Source organism: Meleagris gallopavo, chromosome 2, assembly GCF_000146605.3.
Source record: "Meleagris gallopavo isolate NT-WF06-2002-E0010 breed Aviagen turkey brand Nicholas breeding stock chromosome 2, Turkey_5.1, whole genome shotgun sequence".
In the NCBI taxonomy this organism is placed as follows: Eukaryota; Metazoa; Chordata; class Aves; order Galliformes; family Phasianidae; genus Meleagris; species Meleagris gallopavo.
Genome location: NC_015012.2, coordinates 39,112,639 through 39,120,043, shown reverse-complemented (window position 1 = coordinate 39,120,043; position 7,405 = coordinate 39,112,639).

Here is a 7,405-nt window from a genome sequence, read left to right as displayed (position 1 = left end):
AGGGAACCCGTGCTGATGACATCAGTGACAGGGAGGGCTGCCTTCCTCCTGATATTGTCCATATATTAGGTAACACAAACACTGGCATGAGCTTGAGACAAGTTCTTTTGTTCCTGGAAATTCAGTCACAGGGGACTTGCTGGAAAAATCCTTTTCAATATGCTGTTGTTCTCCGCATTACCAGTCATTACCATAGAACCTGCTCTTAAGGAAAACCTTTGGGCATCATCATGCATTGACTCCCCTCTGCATAAGGCCACTTTGCTAATGACATCATTGATCCATACATCCAATATGACATTTTCTACCACAGTATTGCAGTGATATGGAGCTTAGCCCTGGGACACAGTCACCCAGGCCTAACACTAACTTCTGCTGAAATACAGCTATTTGGCAGCTTGCTGGCCAAGCCTCAATCTTGAAAGTGTTTCCTCGTATCAGGTTTAAAACTTAAGGCATTGGATTCAGAAAAACAGTAGAGTAACAGAATCAGAAAAGCAGGAATTCTGTTATCACTGAAAGAGTTACCTACCTGCCTTAAAATGCAAACAAATACATGCATCTCCCTTGCCCAGTGCACAAACAAACCCACCCTGTTCATAAAGGTACACTGAAAGTGCACTCTGATAAAGAACATTCAACTTGTATTTGCCATCTACCTATGTGGCTCTGCAAATATTAGTACTTAAAGGAGCTTTTCTTTCATCTTAACAAAATGTGATAGCTCTTTAAGCTAAAACCACCGGAGATGTCAAAATATGCAGTGCAGTTGGCAGCAGTGTGAGAAAGACAATGAGAAACCTTCCTGCTAACCCCTGCCTCTCCCAGCACCGAGGTGTTCCCCTCGTTCTCACTTGCTGGCTGAAGTGTGCTTTGAGCAGAACAGCCATGAACAAATAAGAAAAAACATGATTGAGTTTGGAGGGTGGAATGGGAAGGATGGGGTACCTGTATACCTGCTGTAAGAAGCCTGCTTTGGCAGGGGGGTTGGGTTCAGTGATCTCTAGAGGTCTCTTCCAACCCCTACAAATCTATGATTCTGTGTTTCTGTGCAGTTGTAACCTCTAGGAGTGAGATGGGAGGAACCAAGCAAGATGTGGTTGTACCAGTAGACCTACTGCAGTGTGGTGAGCAACTTACTGGGGTGGAAAGCACTCTGTCTCCTCATGCAAAGACAACATTGTGCAGCCACCAAGCCTCTCACAGGATCCCTCCCAGAGCCCCTGTTCACCAACTCTTGTCATCCTTTTGACTCCTTCTTTTGTCCTGACCTTCTGTTCTCAGTACTGTGACTAATGTCCCACTTCTCCTTCTTTTCCATGTTGCCTTATGAATGCCCTTTCTTAACATTCCTGTTTCCCAACCCTCTCTCTAACACCACTACCTCCAGCAGCGATGCAGACACAGGACCTCACACAGAAGCTGTCTAGACAAATCCATGAAGACTTGGGAAGCAATTGGACGCTACCACAAAAGGTTATGCAGAAAAAATTAATCTGGAAATTGCAGCCCATTTCCTCCGCAGCACAGTTTTAATCATGGCTTGTAAATAAGCTTAAGACACACTCTGAATAATAAGGAGAAATGGTGGAAAGTATGAAATACCTGATCGTGAGATCACCATTTATTTTGGATAATGAATATAGGAAAGGTTCCCAGGGAAAAGTACATAGGTTCAAGATGAAAGACGGTATCATAATGCATATGGAAATGGAAGTCACATGGACCTTGCCAGACAATCCTATGTCTAACTTATAGTCTAAAAGCTTAATTTGCCATTTTAAAAGCTTCTTAAACTCAAGGGATCAGGGCTTTATTTTGTTAATCACTTCTATGGAAATGCTCCCAATGTGGAAAAGGAATTCAGCAACCGATAAAATAACATTTCATGTTTTTGTCATTTTATAGAGCTTAAATTTTCTGCACCAAAGTATGGGGTTTCAGCCATTCCTTTACTTAAGAGAAAAAGAGCTTTGCTGAGCAAGAAGGAAAAAATCCCAGAAAAAAAAGACCCTAGTCACGTAAAAATTGTTCTATGTTTTTTCGTGTATTCAGCACTTTTCCTGAGTAAAGTTTATAGAACACTCACATGAATAAAGTTACTTTTTTTTTTTGTTGTGTGTGTGTATGTGTATGTGTGTGTGTTTAATTAGATTAAGCCTGGAGAGAGGGAGAAACCAAATAAATCTTTAACTGAGTGCAGGAAGGGATGGATGGGTGAAATGGGTAAATTCTTAAGTGAAAGTAAGAACCAAGTAAGGCTTTCACTGAGATTTCCTGAGATAGAGTACTCTTTAATCCTGAGTTATTTTCCTGGACTCAGGCAGAAAGTGCCTGATTTCTAACACAGGTCATAGGATTTCATCCAACTCATCCTGTGTGCACCATGGTCAAGCTTTGCTTCAGCTGTTGGAGCTGGGGGCCTGGGAAGGGTCCTGGGAAGGGTGGCAGGGTGTCTCAGCCTTCCTTCCAGATTGGATCCCTTTCACATCATTGCCAGAGGTTTTTGTTTGACCCACTCCTTCACAGTGAATTTAGCAAAAGCAAATTGCTTTTTATTCCTCTAGGCTCTAGGACCTGTGGAAGGCTCAAAGTGCTTGTTAAAGGTACCTGCTGATTTCAGTGCTCTGCGGGAAAGATGTGAGAGGTGCTGGAACTCAGTCTCTTGGTGCTTTCTTGGTGCTGGACCCACTCTCACTGCAGGCAGACCAGCTAGGGGCATTTTTGCATGCACTTGGGACAGCATCAGCAAAGCTAACTCAGGTATAGAAGTGGCAGTATTACATGATGCAGTACTACAGCTTCAGGCACTTCCACACTGCATGCTAGGTTATAAGATTTTATTGCTAGCGGTATACAAATTAGCCACATTAAGACTAGCTCCACTCCTCCTGTGATTGCTACAATCACCATTCATTAGCTTTAGTAGCTTTATTACAATCCCTTTTGCTCCTCTAGGCTCGCAAGGAAAAGGAACAGCCACCAGCTCTGAGCAGCCTTTCTCTGTGCTGCCTCACAGCCTGACCTCCTGCAGCAGGCACACACAGAGGAGTAGCCCATGGTGCAGCCTGTGGGCTGAATGTTACGTCACTCCCCTCCCATGTTTTTGTTTGCTGATTCAATTTCAGAACTGTTGACTTCTGTGGGAAGTTAACCACAGAGTCAACACAGGAGCTAGCTGAAAGAAACATTCCCGTCAGTGCGGTACTTTGTAGGGCTGAGAAAGGTGATGAAGGCTCTTTAGCAATAGCAAGAATTGCCCTGGTGGTGGCAAACCTTGCCAGTTGGCCCTTTTTTTTGTTGGTTGGTTTGTTTGTTTGTTTGGCTCTGAATGTGACAGTGCCAAGTGCTTAAATGGTCTGTGCCTTCTACCTGGGAGCAAGCTCTTGCAGGTGGTTGTCCTCACTGTGATGATCAGAAGCTGCTCGCATGCAGGTCCTGTTGGTAGTAGGAGAGAAACTGGAAACTCAGCTGGAATGAAAGCTGCTCTCATTAGCAAGGGTGGCTCCTCCAGAGCAGGATGGAAACACGCTGGCTGCATGCTGCGATCTGACACAGCTAGCGCAGCAGCTGCCTGTGCTGGGTGTGACCTGGAGTGCAGGAGGAAAGCAGGATGTGGGCTTGTTCATCCAATGCATCTGCAAAGCACTATAAAAATAGTCTGGGAGCTGCTTTATTTACAAACGAGACGTTATTTTTAGCACTGGGGAGAAAGGAAGTGCAGAAGGCTGTGGCACTGCACTTCACACTTGTTCATTTACCCAGGCTTCCCCAGGGAGCCCCGCAGCCAACACAGGCGAGCGGAGTAGGTTTGCAGCAGGAGAGCCAGTTTACATGATTCACTGATGGAAATAAGGCCTTTTGTGACACTCCGTGCAGTGTGAAACATGTTGTTCTTCAGTATGAGGCGAGCCATCTGAGGCAAATGCTACCTATTCAATAAGGAGATGAAGAGGACCAGATGGAAAGATGAATTTGCTTTTCTAGGATCCAAGAGAGTGGGCTGATGCTGTGGCAAGCGGAGATGAAAGCTGAGTTGCAGAGTGAGGATCTAGCTTCAGATCTAACATTTCTCAGGTGGAGAGGGAGAGAAGCATTGGCCCAAATGTTCACAGAGAAACTGTAGGATGAAGACAACTGAAGGTACTTTTAGTGTAACTCTGACCTTCAGCACAGCAACACCTGCTGTCCATCTGTGTGTTTCTTAAGTCAAGATGTTCATGCCTTAAATAACCAAGGACAAGAGCATCCCACTTCATGGGATGTACGTTCACATACTGACCATGGCAGTCCAGCTGCTAGAATGACATCTCTCTGCAAGCACCTGGGTCCACAGTCTCTGATGGTGCTATCTCTGTCCCTCAGGTGAGAGCAGTTCCAGCTTTTTATTTGCATGTAATGCTCCTTTCAACCTTCCATACACCAGAACTCCCAACTCTGTCTGAAATCCTTGCCCCTCCCTCCTACTGCCTGATCTCTGCCTTGGCACTGTCCCAACACGACTACATCCTCCAAATCTTTGCCCACCAGCTCCTGTGTTTAGACTCTGTCTCCACAGGGCAATTCCTATCCCACCTCCCCGGCAAGCAATGTGCCTGTGCTGCCCACCACTCAGCACAGACGCAGGTTGCTCTACTCCCCTCCAGCTCCACAGGGAGCTGCACTTCAGAGGCAGCTGGATGTCTTTTTATAGAGGGGACTTAATGCCACTTGATGGACCACAGCATTATTTTTATGCCGTTAGCACAGGCTCAGTATGCTGAGCATGTGAGCATTTCACCCAAGCTAGTTTCTAAAATATAAATACCATTCAACCAAAGTTATTTAGAACTTCAGTTGGATCAACCTGATCTGAGCCAATTATTTTCCCCGACAGAATTAATTAGAATGCATATAAAGTGAGTGAAATGTGAAAGGCAGAATTACTTATTCCATTAACAGCTGGTTTGGGGAAAAAAAGCTGCTGTCCTTGATTTAGCTTTTCTGTGGCCTTGTCATGAAGAAGGCACTCAGGGTTTTCACATGGGAAGCTGTTCTGTTGGCAGCCACAGTTCACTTGATGTTGGTTTGCATCAACAAGCTCCCTGCGCTCCTCCATTTGTGATGATAAGGGCTGGCTGTTTAAACGCTGTCACAGAATCCAAACTCCCTTCTTGCTCGGAACAACTGTTGCTTGGAGCTCTTCTGCAGAGTTAATTTATTGCCAATAAAAGTGAGATGTAAATAGCTTGCAGCAGGTACGCAAGCAGGCATTTCTTCACTGTGCAGTGCCTGGAAAAGAGCCAGCTGGTGCACATACACAGGACTGGGGGAGTGGCCTTTCAGGCACAGGGAAAAAAGCAGGACTGGCTTTGAAAGCAATAACTGCCTTATAGGAATAACTCCAGCCAAAGTGGGGATAAACTGAGCAGTTGAAAACTCATGCTCAGATTTCCTTGGGACTCCTCTCTTCCCCAGAGTAGCTCTGCGGGTCCCATCCTATATGAATAATTAATTCTGAGGCAATATACATGCCAGAACGTTAGGATAAAGTCTATTTTCTTATCAAACACAAATCATGAGAAATAAGTGTGATGAAGATTGAGGCCAGCTTCCATCCTTTGCCTGGGGACAGGAGTTTACGTTGTCCCACTGAGCCTTTCCATGCCCTGTCAGGGATATTCCAGGTCTGCTTGTGCTCAGGTTTGCAGGAACCAGTAAACGACCCTCTGTCTCAAGAGCAAACAGTTTACATCTCACAGTCAATAAACTCAGGCTCTTTGCATTCACCACCTTTTTGTTGACAAAATCCATCCAGTGTCTGTCTCTGGCATTTATTGAGGCCATGATCCAGTTCAACTTTATACTCTTAGCTTCCACTGGCAGTACCTCTTGGTGCTGCCCTAGCCTCCATCATCTCTCTCAGTCTCATAGCACACTCTGACGCTGAATCTCACTTCCTGACAGCTTCCATGATGTTTGCCAAGAATCAGACCTGGAGCTCTGGAAAGCATGTATTCATCCCCAGGCCAATGCTCATCTCCTGAAGGGGGAAAGGGCTCATCTTGTCCCTGTAAACAGTTTTTCCTCATATGCAGTTTTATCCCAGCTTGACTCCTCTTCTGTCATCTCTTTCAGTTTAACTCCCCGCTGCAGATTACTACGGACAAATTGGTGACCTACAGAGCATCGTATTGCCATAACCTCCCATGACTCATACAAGTGAGAAGTATTATTTCCTATTTTGTGGAGTTATTTTAATCACTATTACATTGCTTCCTGACACACACTAATGCTTTGTAATTAGGTGTGCTTTGGGAAGGAGGAATGGACCACAAAGTCATATAGTCTCTTCTCAGTCCCATAGTTTGGCTCATGAAGGAGATCAGAGATATCCTGAGAGGTGCTTAGCCATTGCCTATGCCCTCTCATCTGCTCTGAAAAGCTTTCAGTGAAGGCAATGCTGTAATCTCCTTCCTTGCTTCATCCAGGACACACAGCTCTCTTAAAGTTTTTGCTTACACCTACTCTAAAGGTATGTTGCTATACATTAAGCCTGCAGGAGGCAAGGAGAAAAGAAAAAAAACAGTTTCTGACGATTCCCCTCAGTCAACTATTTTCCAGACAAACAAAAATCCCTAATAGTTTCCTTTTTCTTTTGCTTTGCCCTGATGGCCTCTGGCATGATATTCAAATCCAGACATGTGGGTTGTCCAGGTGGGCAGGTGACCAGGTGACCAGGTGGGATGTCAGCAGTTCTCATGCTATCTGCCTGCTAACACCTCCAACCCAAAGATTCACCTTCGTTAAAACAGCAGCTCAGATTGCTCAGATTGTGGCACACCAAAATGCCTGCTCCCCTTCTCATGTGCTGCTGTCTCAGCAACTTTTGTGCAATCAGTATGTACGCATTTGATTTCTATGTGTAATACTTCCAACTTGTCCCAGAATGATTCCATCTCGCTGAGCCCAGATCAATTCTCCATCTCATCAGGATCACTCTTTTTCTGATTATGTCCTCCAAACTCATTATAGCTCCTTCCCAGCTTGGTGTCTGCTGCATATGAAGTCTTTTCCATCATCCACCTCGATAATGAAGACAGTGAACAGAAATAGTCCCAAGGAAAAAATTCCCCTGTAGAATCCAACATGAAATGCCTTCTCAATTTGACACAAGCATTTGTGAGCCAGTTAGTGCATTATTCAATAACTTGAATGCTACTTTATGGTGGGTTTTTTTCTAATGAAGATTCAACCAAAAAAGCAATGAATACTGCAAACATCTCTTTGTCATACTTTATTTGTTCTCTGTGTCAGTTAAGCAGTGGAGTTTTATTTCAGAAATATTGTTTGCACTGCCTTGTTGCCTTGGTTTTGCTATTTGCAAAACTCCTTTTTTTTTTTTGGATTTCAAGTAATGAAGTGC